General features: G+C 47.5%; 1 protein-coding gene across 3 annotated transcripts in view; it reads right to left on the minus strand.

Moving 5' to 3' along the window:
* Positions 1-9,588, minus strand: part of USP53 (ubiquitin specific peptidase 53) — a 48,110-nt gene extending 38,522 nt beyond the window's left edge. For 2 of the 3 annotated variants that reach the window (XM_036241429.1, XM_036241430.1), the window contains exon 1: positions 4,101-4,344. The gene's annotated coding sequence lies outside the window, so the exon portion shown is untranslated. Of the gene's footprint in view, positions 1-4,100; positions 4,345-9,544 lie in introns of those variants that run through there. The other variant, XM_036241428.1, reaches the window with a different exon arrangement.
* Between the last annotated feature and the right edge of the window lie 8,831 nt (positions 9,589-18,419).

Genomic DNA, 18,419 nt, shown 5'->3' on the forward strand with positions numbered 1-18,419 from the left:
TGCTCCAGGAAGAGCAGAGGACCAGGCACCTGGGAAGACCAGGCCTCCGGGCGTGCCCACTGAGGTTCTACTGGGAACCAAACCCAGCTGCACCACTCCAAATCCAGCCCGTACTGCCCCACCTCGACTCCCTGAGACCACCCGAAGAAACACCCCAGCACGGCCTGTGCTTTCTCCTTCTCGTGCAAACATTATTGGCTTACACCTCGGCACGCCCAGGAAAAAGACAACCAGGCATGTGCAATACATGCGCAGTGTGACGAGGAGGTAGCCAATGAGCATGCGCAGTGTGAACAGGCAGTAGCCACCAACCATGCGCTGTGTGAACAGGAAGTAGTCACCGAGCATGCGCTGTGTGAACAGGACGTAGCCAGCGAGCATGCGCTGTGTGAACAGGAGGTAGCCAGCGAGAATGCACAATGTGATGGGGCGGGGTGGCCACCGAGCCGCCCGTAGGCAGCAGAAAGAACAGGCCAAGGGACCGCAGTTGAGGTACACAGTGAGCACCCTCAAGTCAGTATGAGGCTTTTTTTTTTTTTTTTTTTTTAACACAACTGAGATTTTTAAAAAGAGGAGCTAACTAGCAAAAGGAATAGAAGGGACCATAATATTACAGAGCAGTGAATTCAGGTCCTACAAAGCATCACAAAGGAATAAGGAGTGGACAGTGCAAACGTTTTCAAATAGCAAAGGGACTGAGAGACACGGATGGAACATAAAGTGTCAATATCCATCTAAAGGGCTCCCTGAAAGAAAGAGGAAAAAGTGAATTGAGGAAATACTTTCAGAAATGATTATTTTTCCAAATTAAAGTCTGAAAAACTCAGAGACGCACAAACACGATAACTCAAAATCCAAATATGATTTGGGGATGTTGGATGGAAACTGAAACCAAGCAAGGAGACAGAGACAGACACAGACCGTGTGTATTCATACAATGGAATATTACTCAGCCATGAAAAGGAATGAAGTGCTTATGGATGAACAACACAGATGAACAAGAAAAACATTTTGCTTTGTGAAAGAATCAAGTCACAACAGACCACATTTTACATGGTTCCATTCATGCAAAATGTCCAGAATAGAGAAATCTAGACATATACTATATTAGTAGTTGCTTACATGGAAAAGTGGGGGCTTCAGAGAGGGGGGGCAAGGGACGACAGCTGAAGGGTACAGTGATTCTTTTTTGAAGAGATGAAAATGTTCTGAAATTGTGGTAATGAATGTACATGTCTGTGAATATACTAAAATCCACTGAATTTCATACCTTTAAACGAGTGAATTGTATAGTATATAAAGTATATTTCAATAAAGATGTTTTTCTTAATTTTAATTTTTTTCCTTTATTGATTTTAGATAGAGAGGAAAAGGCAGAGAGAGAGAGAAACATTGATGAGAGAGAACATCGACTGGCCGCCTCTTGCATTGCCCCCACTGGGGATCAGGCCCACAACCTGGGCATGTGTCCTGACCGGGAATCGAACCAGCAACCTCTTAGTGCATGGATCGACGCTCAACCACTGGGCCACACCAGCCGGACTAAAGTTGCTTTTTAAGAAGACAAGACCACACAGCAGGCTCCAGTTCTCTCTCCTTGGAAAAGCCTGCTTTCAAGGTTTTAGCCTCTGGGGGCTTAGGATGCTGGGAGGATTCCCACCACAGTACCTGGCAAAGTTGATCACTGCCCATACTATGCCACAGTGTGGCTTCTCCTAGACACCTGGCTTCCTTCCGGAAATCCGGAGTTCTGATCTGTCCTCGACAGAGGGTGCCTATGTGACCACCAATAAAAGCATGAGCCTCTAATGAGCTTCCTGGTTGACAACATTTTACGTGTCATTCAGCACTATGCCTTTCTGGAGGAGAGAGTGATCCCAAGTGACTCCCCTGGGAGGAAACTCCTGGAAGCTTGTGCCTGATTTCCGCCAGTCGTCACCTCTTGGTCCTGCTATGTTTGCTGACTCTGCTCTGTGTTCCTCCTCTGTAATCCAGCATGCAGAGCGTCCAACAATACGTGACTGCTCCATTCTCCCAGACCATCAGCAGAACCAGAGTGGGAGAGATCTGGGACACCCCAACACAGAAGGCTTACAACACTGTCATTAAGAGCTACTTTGTTTCTATCAGGCTGGCAAAACTTAAAAGTAACATCCTTAGAGGGGATAAATGGAAACAGGTATTTTGCTTTATTGTTAACTAATAAAAAATATAACTACACTATAATACCTTTGTGGCTATATTGTATCAATCTGGCAACAACTATTAAAATATAAAAGAAGCACACTTCAATCTTTAAAAAAGGAACCAAAACGCCAATATTGGCAATCTATGCCCCTAAAATAAAAGTACTTTGTTGAAATATATTAGGTAAGTGTAGTAGATAAGGAGAAAAAACAGCATCAATGTCCATAAACAGGGACATCATTAACATGACAGGGAGTTTTTCAGTGACAAAGGCAAAATGCACAAATGTAACATGATCCTGTTTTGGTAAAATAATATGTGTGTGAATATATAGATGCTTTCACCTGGCTGGTGTGGCTCAGTGGATTGAGCCTTGTCCCATGCACTGAGAGGTCCCAGCTGGATTCCCAGCCAGGGCACATGCCCAGGTTGCGGACTTGATCCCCAGTAGGGGGCATGCAGGAGGCAGACAATTGATGTTTCTCTCGCATGTTGATGTTTCTATCTCTCACTTCCTCTCTCTCTAAAAAACAAAAACAATAAAAAACATATACTTTCTATGAGCCTCTGAGCAAGGAGCAGCATGTATGTGTCTCATTGAAATGGGGAAGGACAGCCAAGCTGTAAGATAAAAGTGGAAAATACCTGTACTAAAAACCCCTACAGGATGTATACTAATCACATTTATGCAGCCCCTAAGTTATGAGTGTATAAAGACATAAATATAAAATTAAAACAAAAATGATATATGTAAAGGACTATATAGTAAGGAAGATATTAATTGAAGAATAGATGTCCTTTGATACACAAAACCACTGTCACTACATATGGAGGAACTGAAGACTGTATTAGAAAATTTATAAAACAAACACAGAAAATAAGATTAAAGTGATAAGGAAATACTCTACCACCACCAACAATACAGCAAGTTTCAAGTAATTTTCAAAGTTATGCACTTTTTTGCTCAATTTTTTGTGTGTAACAGAGAACTCTGCTGTGGCTTTTCCCTACATACTAGTTTCCCAGGTAACTTGAGACGCTCACAGGGATGTCCCCAGAACACGGAGCATGAGCATTAGAGGCCACTGGCTTCAAGACGTGGCCTCCAGAAGAGCACGATGCCCAAGCGGGCGACCGGACCTTCCCTGCCTGACGGCCCAGACCAGGCTCCTGCCTGGCTGACCTTCGCTCTCGGCTGACGTGACTTCGTCGTCCAGGTGCTCAGAGCAAACACCCTGGTATCATCTTTGACTCCTCTTTCTTACTGAATGAAAACCCAAGAAATAAAGTGAAACCTCGATCAACAAACCCTCTAAGGTCAGTGTTCCTACCAAAGACAACCCGGGCACCAGGGTCCAGGGCCATTCCCTACCGTCGGGCAGCGAGGTCAGGGTCAGAACCAGACTGATGGGAGGCAGGAGGATCTCAGGCCTACAGCAGTTCCATCTGGGAGGAACAGTCTTCGAGGGTCCGAACAGCCTGCCCGCCTAAACACGGACAGGGCCGCCACGAGAGGGGCAGGCGTGGACCGTGCAGGCTGAGAAGTCTAGAAGCAGCCCACGTAGTCTGGGGGCTGCCCTGGCTCTTGACAAGGCCGGAATCCACTCCCTCACACTGACTCAGGCCTCCCACAGTAACTCATTCCACTTCAGTAAAGTCTCCAGCAACACAGCACATCACTCAACTTCTCGGTCGTTAAAAGCATGGCAGCCCCTCATCTGTAATCACAGCCTTTATAAAAGGCTCACAGTTATTATAAGAATCATAAACCGTGGATAAGACACCTAATAAATACCCCACATGCCACAGGCATCCAGGGAATGCAAGCTCATTGTGACAGCAACAACACTCTTTGACGTAAAGTGATCGTTAACGATAGAAACAAACATTGGAATCCAGTAAAGCTGAATTACTTGGTATGTTATATTCCATGTCGCCATCTTTCTCCATTTCCTTAAGCTGATGTGTCAGTCTTGCCTAGAGCCTTCATCCAGATTCAGTGGGGTCAGATAAACTGCACAATAAAGTATCAATTTCTGAATTTTAAAATTTGTTAATAAGTCATTCGTAGTAGAAAATAAGCAATTTCATTGATAGAGCGCTACACTACCTTTAAGGAAGATTGACATGTGGAAACTCTAACTTCCGGAAACTGGGAATGCTTCATTTCGAGTGGATTCACCACCATACTTTAAACATTCATGTGCAGACTGGACAAGAGAAGAACTGAGTTCAAACACTGTAAGGCAACACATCAGGAACTCACGGACAGCAACTCTGAAGCAGTCATGGAAGCAACAGAGAAGATTTAGTTTAGAAAAACTCAGCCCATCAGTAGCCTCCCTTCTGCAGGACGTATGTGCCAACGCCCCAGTGAGTGGACGCCTGAAACCTCGGATGGTGCCGAACCCTGTATATACTATGTTCTTTCCTGTACATACATACCTATGAGAAGGTTTTGTTTGTAAATTAGACACAGTAAGAGACAACCAATAATAACACAGAAAAAGTATACACTGTAAGAAAGTCATGTCGCTGTGTCCTCCCCCCAGCAAACGAGCACCCCTTTTTCCTTCTTCACAATTTCGCAGATAGAAGAGCCCTTCTTACCATAGACCTTAGTGACCTCGGCATACGATACTTTTCTTTCTTTACTAAGAAAACTCGCCTTTCGCGTAAAGGGAGCACTTTGCAGCTTCTCTCCGCGTGTCCGGAGCACCACCACCGCGACTCTGGCGCTTGGGGCCGTTACTGAGTCACAGGCGGGTGAGGGGAACACGCCACTGGCGCCCTGACACCAGGGATGCGAGCCCCCCAAGGGGGCTGGGGGGCTGACCGGGAGGTGTGTCCTGGCGTGGAGACCCGAGTGAGCAGCTGTCACCTGGGGACAGCGACGGACAGCACAAGAGGTCTTCGTGCCACGAGGTACAGTGCACAATTAAAACTTCTGGACTGTTTATGTCTGGAACTTTCCATTTAATATTTTCAGACTAAATAACTCAAATAGTAAGAGCTAAACCACAGATAAGGGGGGACAACTGTCCGTAAAACTTTTCAGAAAAATACAGACATCCTTAATAATAATTTAAATTCATAAATAACATGATGATCCATCCAGCCAAAAAAAAAAATAATGAAAGCAGCCCTGGCCGGTTTGCTCAGTGGTTAGAGCGCTGGCCTGCAGTCCAGAGAGACCCAGGTTCGGTTCCTGCTAAGGGCATGTACCTCAGTTACAGTTTGTCCCCAGCCCTGGTCGGTCGTGCGGGTGGCAGCCACTCGATGTGTCCCTTTCATGCTGATGTTTCTCTCTCTCTTCCTCTCTCTCCCTCCCGCTCTATCTGAACAAAAAATGGAAAAATGTCCTCGGGTGAGGATAAAAATAAATAAATAAATAAATAATGAAAGCAGCTAAAATGTCACCTTGCCCTTCTGTCACCATGTCTGAGTCTCCGCCCGTATGCACTACCATCCCGAGGGGTCCGTTGAGTATTCTCCAGATGCTTTAGATGACAGTGTACGTCATCATCTTCGGGTGCCTTGGCTATTCTGTCTCCCTAGACACGACCCAGCGTAAATCCTTAACCAAAGCACGTGCTCCACTGTCCTTTGCTGGATCAGAAAGTACTTCCCAGGCGCGGTGCGGTCACTGGGACTTGAAAAGGGAATACCGCCGGCCAGTGTGGCTCAGTTGGTTGAGTATGGCCCCATGTACCAAGAGGTCACTGGTCTGCTTCCCAAACCCGGTCAGGGCACATGCTCAGGTTTCAGATCGATCCCCAGTAGGGGGCGTGCAGGAGGCAGCTGATTCATGTTTCTCATTGCTGTTCCTATCTCCCCCTCTTCTTTCCTTTCTCTCTAAAATCAATTAAATAAATAAATAACTATTTAAAAGAAAAGGGAATAGGAAGAGAAGAAGCAGCATCTTGCGCAGGCAAGAGCATAAGAAAAAAGACTATTTTATCTTTAGAATCTCAGTGCAGTTGGGGGAGGTTTGGCAATAGCCAGAGATGGGGCTTAGAAAAGGAAGAACTCATGTATACGAGCACTTTAATGTTGTCTTCCTGATTTTTGAATGCCTAATGCCTAGTGTACAACTACAGGTCAAAAGATGTTTACTGAATAAATTTACTAACTTGGAAAAGCACAAAAGGCAAGTAAAAAACTTCCAAATTCCAAAGGAAAAGGAGTTCTTCAAACTGCTTTCTGTAGGTCTGTATTTGTGAAATAGAAGACTAAGTCATTATTTCCAAATTAATTTAAAACATACCACGACAACTCAGATAAGTGATTTTGTTCATTAACATGGCTAAGATATTCAAATATGCTTTATACTGTGTAACATTTTATTTTCTGATAAATTACAAATACGAATATACAAAGTCACTTTTCTGAAGTGACCCATGTAAAACTAAAATTCTTCGATAGGATGCAATGGTTTCTGGCATTTGTGCGTGTGCCACGGACCCCTCTGGACACCTGATGAAGTCTCAGGACTCCTGGGAATAACGCTGGTTGTTAGAAGTCAGCTCTAACCACAGGCTCCAGTTCTAATCATGGAGCCCAGTTTAGGAACTCATGATAAAAGATACAGGTTAACTTGGAAAAGAACAGATATTTTTTGCCTAAATATTCTATATATGTAGTATTCCTAGTATTAAAAATAAAATACAGCCCTGGCCGGCTTTGCTCAGCGGTTAGAGCATCAGCCTGCGGTCCGGAGAGACCCGGGTTCGGTTCCCGCTGGAGGCACGTATCTCGGTTGCAGTTTGTCCCCGGCCCTGGTTGGGTTGTGCAGGTGGCAGCCACTCGATGTGTCCCTTTCGCGTTGATGTTTCTCTCTCTCTCTTCCTCCCTCTCCCTCCCACACTATCTGAACAAAAAATGGAAGAGTGTCCTTGGGTGAGGATTTAAAAAATAAATAAAATACATAATAACTTGCCAAGATTAGGATTTTACATAAAGTTGAAATAACCTTTGACAATTTTATAGGTTGCATTCATCTTGCTCCTACTATGTGCAAATACTGCAATGCAAAATTCTCTAAAATCATTGCATCGGTACAACATTAATAATAATATACTAACTCAGCATTTACATCATCACTAATTTTTAGCTAGCTCTCCAAAGATGACATAAATGAGCACATTCCTCCCTTATTCCAAGAGCTCCTGAGCAATACTAGGCTAGATAGACAGTCCTTGGGCCCTAGCATATCTAGCATACTTCAAGTTCAAAACACTTCCAGATGCGCCCTGGCTGGTTTGGCTCAGTGGTTAGAGCATTGACCCAGGGACCAAAGAGTCATAGGTTTGATTCCAGTCAAGGGCACCTACCTCGGTTTTGGATTGATCCCTGGTGGTGTAGGAGGCAACCAATTCACGTCTCATCAATGTTTGTTTCTTTTTCCCTCCCTCCCACTCTATTTGAAAATCAATAGAAAAATATCCCCAAGGGAGGATTAAAAAAAAAAACTTGCAGATGCAGTAAAGCTACCTTGCTGCAGGCTGTCTCTGTGGTCTATAATTGAGAAACACCTTATAGTTAAAGCCGTCAAACAACAAGATCTGCTAAGTATTCTAGTAACTAAATGTCTCTGTAGGATAGCTTAATCTACACCTCACACTAGACTTCAAACATATTTTTGGAAAATTGTGGGGTAAAGCAACGTCTTCTGTAGAATGGTAGGTAAGTGAATTTCTTCTAACAGTTCCCGCATGCAAAGTAACTCTGATTTTGACTTTTAAATGTGTATATCACCCTAAAATAGATCAGAATTTTCATAATTTAACTCTGTGCCCTGCTAAAACAAAAACAAACTTTTAAACCATATGATTCCGAAAGTGTACTTCTTGATACCACACAGTGTAAAATAAACATTTATTTGACACTAAATAATATTAAAAGATCTTGAATCATGGTGCATACTAAAATTATAAGTTTTGTGATTTTCTTTCTTTTTTTAGGAAAAGAGTAAACTAAGTAAAAAAAAAAAAAAAAAGGTTCCCCTGCCCCATTAAAATAGCTCTTTTCAAAAACTACTTTTTGTATCTTCTAGAGAAAATAACAATATTAATGGATTCTCTATTAGTATCAAGTTCCATGAATGATATACCATCTACATACATTTATGAAATTATTTTTTCAGGAATAGGGAAAAAGAAAGGTCTGTTCTCAGGCATATATTTTTTTTAACACTGTAGGAAAGAATACACATAACTTACCAGTGAGTTTAATTTGTGAACAAATTTAAATAAATAACTTTCATGGTTTATGAAATTGTCCAAACAGCTAATTTTAAAATCCTCTGAAATGTAAAACTAAAATAAAAATCATGATTTTTCAGGCTATAATTAACTCCTACCTACAGTGAATCAGTCTATTTGGAATTCTTATGACAATGGCAGATAAATCACAAAGTACTTTTGCAAAATAAGTTTTGTTTGTTTAATGTCTCTTTAACAGGACTTAGGATCTTTGCCTAGACCATCATCATGGAACTTGAAAGAAGAGAAAATAAAACTGATAAAACTAACAAGTTAAATATCAATTGAGCCAAAAGTTCATTTTGTGTAAGCACTTGCTACTCCTTTTAACTACTGAGAATCAGCAATGCTTTTTTTTTTTTTTATTAGAGACCAGAACTAAAAGCGAACCAGCCCCGCATCACAAAGAACTTCCTAAGTTTACGGTTAAACATCCCTCAAAAAACAGCCTTGAACATTCCTTGCAAAAAAAGCAAAACCACCACCCACACACGCCCCAGATCAGCAGCGCCGGGCCCGGGCGCCGCGCGCACGCCGAGCCTGCAGGAGGCTCTGCACGGCTCCGTCGCCGCGGCTGCAGGAAACTTTGTAGCGGGACCAGAGCCCAGGACGCGCTCAGGCTGCGGGCTCCGGGCCCTGCCGCGCCACCTGCGCAGGTACTTCCTGTTCCCGGCGCGGTTTGAAATACTTGGGAAATGTCCCATCAGCGGCCGTTTGGAAGCTAAACATTAACTTTGCAAGTGGCTGCTGCCACCCAGCACCACCGGCCCGGGGCTCTCCCGGACCGCTCACCTGTCGTCTCTCGGGAGGGCCGCAGAGCCCAGCGGACCCCGGGAAAAGCAGCTGCCGGGGCCGTGGCCGGGGCAGCCGGCAGGCGCCCGCATCCGCGCCCTGAGCGCCCCCGGGGACTCAGGTCGTCCCGGGCCACCCGCCGCGACCCGGTCAGCGCGGACCCGCCGGCCCGGCCAGGCACCCGCGTCGGCCCGGGAGTGGGGGGCGGACAGAGTCGCGGCGCTGGAGCCTGGTGTCCCAGTCGGGCCCGCGGGGTCGCAGGTCGCTGGATCTCCATCCAGGGACCCGTTCCGGCCACTTACCTGGGCTCGGCCCTGCCTCTCGCTCAGGGCGCCCGCCCGCTGGCCCAGCGCCGCCGACACCGGGCTGACACGCCGACCGCCGCCACCGGCCCGACGCGCGCGGGGAGCAGGAGCGCGGGCAGCCGGACTCCGCCGCCCACGGCGCGACCCTGCGCACGGAGCATGCGCACACGCCGACACCCTCGGGGCCTGTCCGGGCGGTGACACCTGCGATCAACAGGTCCCGGCAGCCCCGCCCCTCTGCCTGCGCTCTCGCCCCGCCTCCTCGGGCTGGCCCCGCCCCGCGCTCCGCGGCCGACCCCGCCCCGCCCCGAGTTCCCGGGTCGGACCCGCGGGGCGGTATTCCCGCGGGGATTCGATGGCGCGCGAGATCCCGCGAGAGCAGGGGCTCGAGCATCTTCCCGAAGGCGGGAGCGGGGCGCTGGGCTCGCCACCGGGGCAGGTGGCCGCAGGTGAGGCCGGCGGTGCCGGCGCGGGGCGGCGCGAGCTCCCCCGCGCCCGTGGTCGTGCCGGCGCCCGGCTCGTTCACGCGGATGTTCCAGCCCGGCGGGGCGGACCCAGCGAGCACGGGGCTTCGGCGGGTGGGGGCACCTGGAAGCAGCGTGTCCCCCGGGCGGCCGGCCCGTGCGCGCGCAGGGGCGCGTGTCCCCGACCCGGGCCCTGACCTGCTAGAGGAAAAGCCTTCGTAAACGCGTTGCCCCGGCTCATGGTGAAGTGTGGCAAGAAAGAGTGGCCGCCTCCTTCCCCGGCCTCCCAGCAGGTTTTCAATGACACGCTGCTTGGAAGTCCTGAACCTGGTTTCGTAACAGTTTCTTAGGAATAGTAGTTAAAAAAACAGCCCACGGTCGCCTTTAGCATTAGAGATGCCCCAGTAAGTAGTACAGTTTTGGAACTCATTCCAAAGCGGGCGCAGGAAGGACATACAGGTTATAACATTGATTCAGGTGAACTTGTAGTTTATAAATTCAAGTTTATTCGAAGAAATAGGATGAAGAAACATTTTAGGTTGATGGGGGCGAAGGCTGCTTCAGCCTGAATTTATTGAGCGTTTACTATGCTCCCTTGACTGAATCAGGCACTGAAGGAAATTTAAATTTGGGGGAAGAGGAGGGTGAACACTCTACATTAAAATAATAGTAATGACACCATTAGCTCCTCTTGGTTTTCCAAGTGCCACTGTCTGCTGGTTCTGGGGCGCCCTGCCTGTCTGTGCATGTTAAATATTCTTCCCTGGTTGCCCTCTGTGGCCCACGGTTTCCATTTTTGTTGTTGAACATTCCTCCTCTTGTCTCCTTGAGCAATCTCTTCCCCATCATGGACGTACCTACCAGGTGTCCAGTGCACCAAGGACTCCCAAATGTATGTCTTCAGGCTACACCCGTTCAAGCAACAGCATCTTCATTTGGACTTCACACAGGTACTTTACAGGTGTCCCACATCGACATCGACATCGGCATCTCCCATCTCCTGCTTCGGATGCTGCGTCTCGCCCTCCCCACCTGGAACCGAGCCCATTTTCATTCCTTGCTTCAGATAATGGCACCCACTTGCCCAAGGCAGAAATCCATGAGTACCCCTACATTATATTTCCTTCATTTCCTTTATTCTGTTACCGAATTCTGTTGGCTTTTATCTCCTCGAGTACCTGTCACACCCACCCCCGCCCCCTTAAATCTCTACTCTCACTGTCTTCATTAATCAAGTAGTCACCCCATCTCCCGACTCACCTCCCTTGGACTCTTGCAATAGCCTCTACTTACTTTGCACTGCAGTCCAGCCTCAGTTCTACCAGTGATCTCTCTGACATGAAAATATGATTATGATATTCCTCTGCCAAGATTTTGTCAGGGGCTCCCCATCACCAGTACAGCCCCTCATGGACTGGCCCCAGACTGGTAACTTCATTTACATTTTTTTTTCTTTATTGATTTTAGAGAGAGAGGAAGGGAGAGGGAGAGAGAGAGAGAAATATCATTGAGAGAGAACATCCATTGGCCACCTCCTGCACGCCCCCCCACTGGGGATTTGGCCCACAACCTGGGCACGTGCCCTGACCGGAAATCGAACCGGTGACCTCTTGGTGCAGGGGTCGATGCTCAACCACTGAGCCACACCGACCAGGCCCTCATTTATACTCTTATCTATTTGCTCCACTCAACTAGCCACACTCAACTCCTTGCTTTTCCAGCATCCGGCTCGGTTCCCTCAAGATCCTCCAGGTCTCGGACGAACACTGGTCTCCCCCGTGGAACCTTTCATAGCTTTCCAAGATAGACTTGCCCTCCTTTGTCGTTTTTGGCCTCATTTCTATAATCACATTGATATTGTACTATAATTATTTCTGTGCAAATATAACTGATGAAGCAACCCCCACCTCTACTCTTTGAAAAAATAATTTGAACTTATTTGAAATTACCTCCCGGACACCTGGTAGGTAAGTCCATGATGGGGAAGAGATTGCTCAAGGAGACAAGAGGAGGAATGTTCAACAACAACAAAAATGGAAACCGTGGATCCTAGACTCGTGCTCTCTGCCTTCCTCGTTTGGAGATTCCAGAAGAATGTCCATGCAGTTCACCCAAGGGTTTGACTCAACCCTGACTACACTTTTATAGTCATAAAATTTCAAACTTTCTGCCCGTTCCTGGCGTGTCAGAGTACTGAGTTTCAAATGACAGCTGTGTAATAAGTTACGCGTTAAGTGTCAAGAGGTGAGTCAGCAGCGAACATGGAGATGAGGAAAACTGACACTGTCCTGCATGTCAGGACAGAAATACGCATTTTAAGATACATTTAAAAGCTACAGTGTGACATTCGGAACTACAAAGGCTCCCGGAAAACTTTGCAGTTCGGAACATCGCAGCGCAGGTTTTCAGTGTATTGCCTCTGAGAATTACTGTTTGTCTTTGAGGGCCATGTATGTGTGTATGACGGGATCATTATATTTGGATGGACCCAAATTTCCGAAGATCTCTGCACCTCACGCTGGCATAAGATCACGCGAGGGGACAGAGTTGGCGGCCCGGAGGCCACTGCCTTGTTTGGCTGAGGCCCAGCCGGAGTTGACATCGCCTGCACCGTCACACTTACACACCTGTCACTACTCTTCTGCAGTGTAACTCACTGGGAAATGGGCTGTGGTGTGGCTGGACCCACCCTCTCTCAGATGAGTAGTAGGGGTAGCAATGTTCTGTCCTTAGAAGTTGTGGTCCTGTAGTTCCAGGAGATGATTAACAGCTAAAGGCGTGGCGAGCCAGGGCTGAGCTGGGCAGGGTGGTGAGCCAAGGCTGAAGAAGGAGCGTCTGAAAGGCTGGCTCAGGATTAGATACTAGACAAACTGCTGTTTTCCTGAACGCATTAAGGAAATGATGAAGGCTAACAAGTTTTATTTTCCTTACTGAGCCCTTGGAGCACAGAGACCATATTTTTGCATTGTTTTATTTCCAGGGCATAGCACAGTGCCTGGCATGGATGCCTAACAGGTACGTGTTCAGTGGATGGAGTGAAAAATTGGAGGTTTTATTGATTGATTGATTTTTTTAGAGAAGAAAGACATCTGTGTGGACCAGAATTGTTAGGGGACCTTCTGTGGGAGATCAGACACGGACCTCAGCTTGCAGGGTTCGTGGGCAGGCATATTGAAGGCATTGAGGAGAGGCATGACTCCTTCAAGAGCAAATTTTTAGCAACAGGAATAAACAAGACCAATGTGGGGCTATGACAGGAAGCCTTTGTATGTTCTTGAACAAGATGACCAGCTTGGAATTATATAGAGAAGATCTGTAGAGGAAATTACACTAAGCAAGAGGATGAGCTAAACCAGAGCTGTTCCAGAAAAGTCTTCAGGCTGTGACTTGAGATCACCGGAACAGTGAGGTCACCGCCCACCACCCCTCGTCCCAGGGCCTGTGACACTGGCCTCGCCTGGCTCTGCCCCCGTCACTGGCCGCTCCTCTTCAGTCTACCTCAATGCCTGGCCCTGAGATCTCATTTATCCTTGGAGATTTCAATGTGTTTCCCACACAGGAGCCCGAGTAGTCTTCTGAATGTAGAGTTGTTACTTCCCCAACTTAAAATTGTTCGGTGACTTACCATTTATGTAAAAGAAAATCCAAATTCTTGCCGAGGCCTGCAGACCCCGAATGGCCTGTCCTTAGCTCCCTCACTGCATCTCATGTTGCTCAAGGCTTTGCATTCTTAATTCCCTTGTCTGGAGCAGTGGTTCTCAACTAGGGGTGATGTCATCCCCCAGGAACATTTGGCAGTGGGCAGAAACACTGTCACATTTCCTGTGTGTACGTGTGGGGTGGGGCGTCAGCACCAGGATCCAGTGGGAGAGGCCGGGGAGGCTGCTAACCACGCTGCAGTGGACCAGACCCCACAGCAGAATTCCACGGTCCGAAGTGGCGGTCGTGCCGATGGTCACCTGTAACACTCTGCCCAGGTCTCCAAGTGGCCAACTCCTTTCATCTTCTGTGCTCCAGGATGAACGTCGTCTCCTGAGAAGAGCCATCCCGAACTCCCTGCTCACTCTCTGGACCATAGACGGACGCTCTAACCACTGAGCCAAACCGGCCAGGGCCCTGCTCACCTCTGTCACAGGGTCCTGTTGATTGTTTATCACAACCCGTGCCTGTTTTGCTGATTTATTTGCTTATCATCTTTCTCCCTCTCTCGGAAGAAAATCCCGTTAAGGGCCTGTCTCTCTTGATGGTCACTCTGTGTGTAAAGTCTGTTCCCGCGGCCCGGAGTAGGAGTCAGGAGACTTGTTCAGCACCCACGTAGCGTCTACGATGAGTCTCTGCACGGAAACTCAGCAATCAGACCTTCTCGTATTATGTTTCTCTTTCCTGTACAGTTGAAATGTACAGTCACCAAGAGAGCAGAGTGAAGACACCTGGGAAGAAGGTGTGATGACGGACGGCGGACCTGGCAGGCTGCTGTTCTGCTGTCCGAACTCGGATGCGCGCCAGGAGGGCCCCTCGGCCCGAGCAGCTTCGCATAGTCAGAACCGGACGTGGAGAAACGTTACGGCCAGATTAGCCACTGTCTGGGAAATGATGGGAATCGTCCGGGAAGGAAAGATGGTGAGGGAGAATGGCATCCCCAAATGAGATAAAATTAGAACGTTTTTGACGAAGCGATCTCTTAGAAAATTAGAAACCCGATTCTTTAATGGGCATCCACATGAAAAAAGCCAGTCGATCTGTATTTGGAAATGTGGTTCATGTACATTTCATTTCCTTCACTTGAGAAAATGTCGGTAGTGGACACTGGTGGCTTTGCCTTGTCCTGCTGTCGGTGACAGAGCGGAGCACTTGACCACAGCACGAGTGTGACTCTGTGTGGCTAGTTGCTGGCCACAGTGATTGGTATGGGGTGATTCAGGCCCACGAGCACCCTTTCCCAGGAGTTTTCAAAGTAAAACTTACAGCCCTGGCTGGTTTGGCTCAGTGGTTAGAGCATCGGCCCGCAAACCAGAGAGTCCTGGGTTCGGTTTCCGCTGAGGGCACGTACCTCAGATGCAGTTTGTTCCCAACACCAGTTGGCGTCATGTGGGTGACAACCAGTCGATGTGTCTCTCTCCCATCCATGTTTCTCTCTCTTCCTCCCTCTCTCCCTCCTGTCTGAGGATAAATGTAAAAATGTCCTCGTGTGAGGATAAAAAAGAAAAAAGAACTTATAGGCAGGATCCCTTTTTCTCTGATTGCAAAGCGGCAAAGATGTGAGCTCAGCTGCTTGTGGCCATGGCGTAGCTGGTCTAAAAGAGGAAGACATGTGGGGGGTGCCCCTGAGGGTCCTGCACCCTCTTATAAAATGGGGAGTTTGGGGTGTTCACTGGACCCCTTAAAGTTCAGCAGCATGAAATCCTAATAAATATCAGATCAAATTCAATACCCATGACATGGCATCTTACCAGTCATCATCTGAGTTAACCAGAGTTAGTGGCTTACTCAGCGGACTCCTTAATTCTTGGCTGACTTACTGTCAGCTTAGGCGATTTCGTTTCCATAGCATGTTATTTCACTTTGAAACACTCTGATTTTCTTATCTGCGAAATTGGGATGAGAAATAATACTTACACCTGATGTCTTTCGATAAGGCCCCAGATGGAAGCCCTACACCATGTTGTTATGGCCATTAGTGCTGTTCCCATGGTTACTGTTGTCCTCACTGACAGCATGGTACTTTAACAACCTAGATATTGTTTTCCTGGCTGTGGTGTGTATTTTATTACCGTCTCAAAGACACAGGAGGCTTTGGACGTCCGCTGGCCAAACCCTGCTCCCTGGAGGATTGTCCCGACCTCTGTTCAAATGTGGTGACAGGGATGGAAGACCTGCTGCCTCCGGGGCAGCCTGTTCCTTTTGCAGACTCCTCTAGCTGCTAAGTCGTCGTCCCAGTGATTAAACCCACCTCCCAGTGATGGGAATCGTCCGGGAAGGAAAGATGGTGAGGGAGAATGGCATCCCCAAATGAGATAAAATTAGAACGTTTTTGACGAAGCGATCTCTTAGAAAATTCCCACACATCGCTCTTACTTCTGTTGTTTTCAGCCACAGAAAGTTGTGCTCTTTTCCGTAAGATTCTTTAACTTTGAAAACATCTCTCATGTTTTCCAGCTAAAAATACTCAGTTCTCCCCATTTCGGAAGGCCTGGTAAATATTAAACTGGTCAATTCAACTTCTCCTCATCCTACAAAGGACTTAGAGTGCATCCTGAAGAAAGGAAAGTGAGCCCTGGCTCAGCGGTTAGAGCGTCGGCCTGCGGACCAGAGAGACCCGAGTTTGGTTCCCGCTAAAAGCACGTACCTCAGTTGCCATTTGTCCCTCGCCCTGGTTGGTCGTGCAGGTGGCAGCCACTCGATGTGTCCCTTTCACATCAGTGTTTCTCTCCCTTCCCACTCTATCTGAACAAAAAAATTGAAAAATGTCCTCGGGTGAGGATTGAAAAAAAGAAAGTAAAATAAAGTGGGTTCTAGCATCGGTGTGGAACAGTGGTCAGAGCTGAATAAGAGGAAGAATCAGAGCTGCAAGGGGAACACAAAGAATGTGATCGGAGGGGCAGGCGTGCGCACGAGCCCGTGGCTTAAACTTGTTTGGCTCCAATCTGAAATCAGAAGAGGCCGTGATAGTCAGTTATCAGGAACAGGAAAGCATCCGTCTGTCATCACCCAAACACTCCCCCCCTTCCCCCATGGGCCTTCATCTGAGGAGGCTCTTATCTAGGTTCACTGGCGCTGGCCTCATCAACAAGTCACATACCATCCACAATGGGCTGAATTCACAACGCACTTTTGTTATCAACTTTGGAAAAATTGCGGCATCAAAAAATAAAGCCAGGTTTTTACAATGAGCTGGATTCATGGTTCGGGGCCATTAAACCTTCTCTCCGTTCGGACACTGTGTTTTTATCAGGACAGTTTAAGGTCTATTGTAACTTGTTTTGCAACTCTGTCTCTTTGTTAGCCAATGTGTGTTTGTGTTCAAAAGACTGCGTTTTCTATTTGATTGCTGTGTTTTTATGAATACATACGAAGCCGGGTTCCCCAAATCTTCATACCGTTAGTTTTTGAGACGCACATGCTTCTACTGCCTCAGAACACAAGCGACTGCGTGATCTGTTTCTTCAATTCTTTAAAACGTCCTAGTAGGTCTTGAAGTCTTCACCGTACCTCAGGAGTCACTGCTCTCCCTGGGTGTTCGTTTGCCAAATTAGGACCTTCTTCGTCTTCAGCTACGTCATCGAGGTGAATGTGGAAGAAGGTTGGGTCCCTGATGTTCTGCTCCAGCTGTAGCCCAAGTGCACCCAGCTGGCGGCGTTACAAAACTACTGTCTAGAAAGCTGAGAAGAGACCATGTCTAAGGGCAGTTACCACCAATGACTTATACCCGCCTTTAAAAACCACACCTTCAGACCTGGACAGCCCCAGATTCACGTCCTGACCCCGGCCATTCAGAGGTCGTGTGGCCCTGAGCAGTGGCTCACCTCTCTGAACCTCAGTGTCATCGTCTGCAAGTAGCAGCAGGTCCTTGCTGACCCCCCGACTGGATGGCTGCTCAGAGGATCAGTAGGGCTGCCAGCCCACGTGGGCATTTGTGTGCATGGTTGGGAAGTTTTCTGTGCCTGTAATCCGAGAGAAAGGAGGGAGAAGCAGGAAGTGGACCTGCTTCTGCTCAGCAGCCACCTGGTGGGGTGGAGGGAAGGTGGGCGGAGAATCGGAGTCCTGACACTGGCGGTGGGCGGGGCTTCAGCTCTTCTAACCGGCTTTCCTTATCCAGAAACGAGAGGATCGGACAACAGGCTTCTAAAGGCCAATTTAAACAATGGCTGGGGACAGGCCCCTTCATTTCTGTTCCCAGTCATCATTTCCAAAGTACACCTCAGGAACCAAGTGCCTAATGCAGCTTATTTTACTTAACTTTCCGAACAGCCCTGAAGTACTAATATGTAGATATCACTAATGTCCTCAGTTATAAAGACAGTGACGGGGAGGGGCCTAGCACCATGTCCGGCAGGCAGTCAGTAATCGTAAACTGAAGGACTAAAGAAAAGAACCTGTTAAGTGGGCTGCCGGTTTGGGGCCATGGAAATTCAGTTGGTAGAAATGAGCAAAAGTGCTACGGTCTCTACTAAAAAATCCAGAAGTAAAGGCTAGAAATAGCTAGAGATTTTGTCCTGAAGCCATTCACTAGGATTTTTGTGCATAAACATCTCTCTACTTTTTAAAATTTTTTAAATTTATCTTTATTGATTTTAAGAGAGAGAAGAAGGGAGAGGGAGGGAGAGAGAGAAACATTGATGAGTGAAAACATCCAATTGGCCGCCTCCTGCATGTCCTTCACTGGGGGTGGGGCCCACAACCTGGATATG

Source organism: Molossus molossus, unplaced genomic scaffold (genome assembly GCF_014108415.1).
Source record: "Molossus molossus isolate mMolMol1 unplaced genomic scaffold, mMolMol1.p scaffold_m16_p_4, whole genome shotgun sequence".
NCBI classification, from domain to species: domain Eukaryota; kingdom Metazoa; phylum Chordata; class Mammalia; order Chiroptera; family Molossidae; genus Molossus; species Molossus molossus.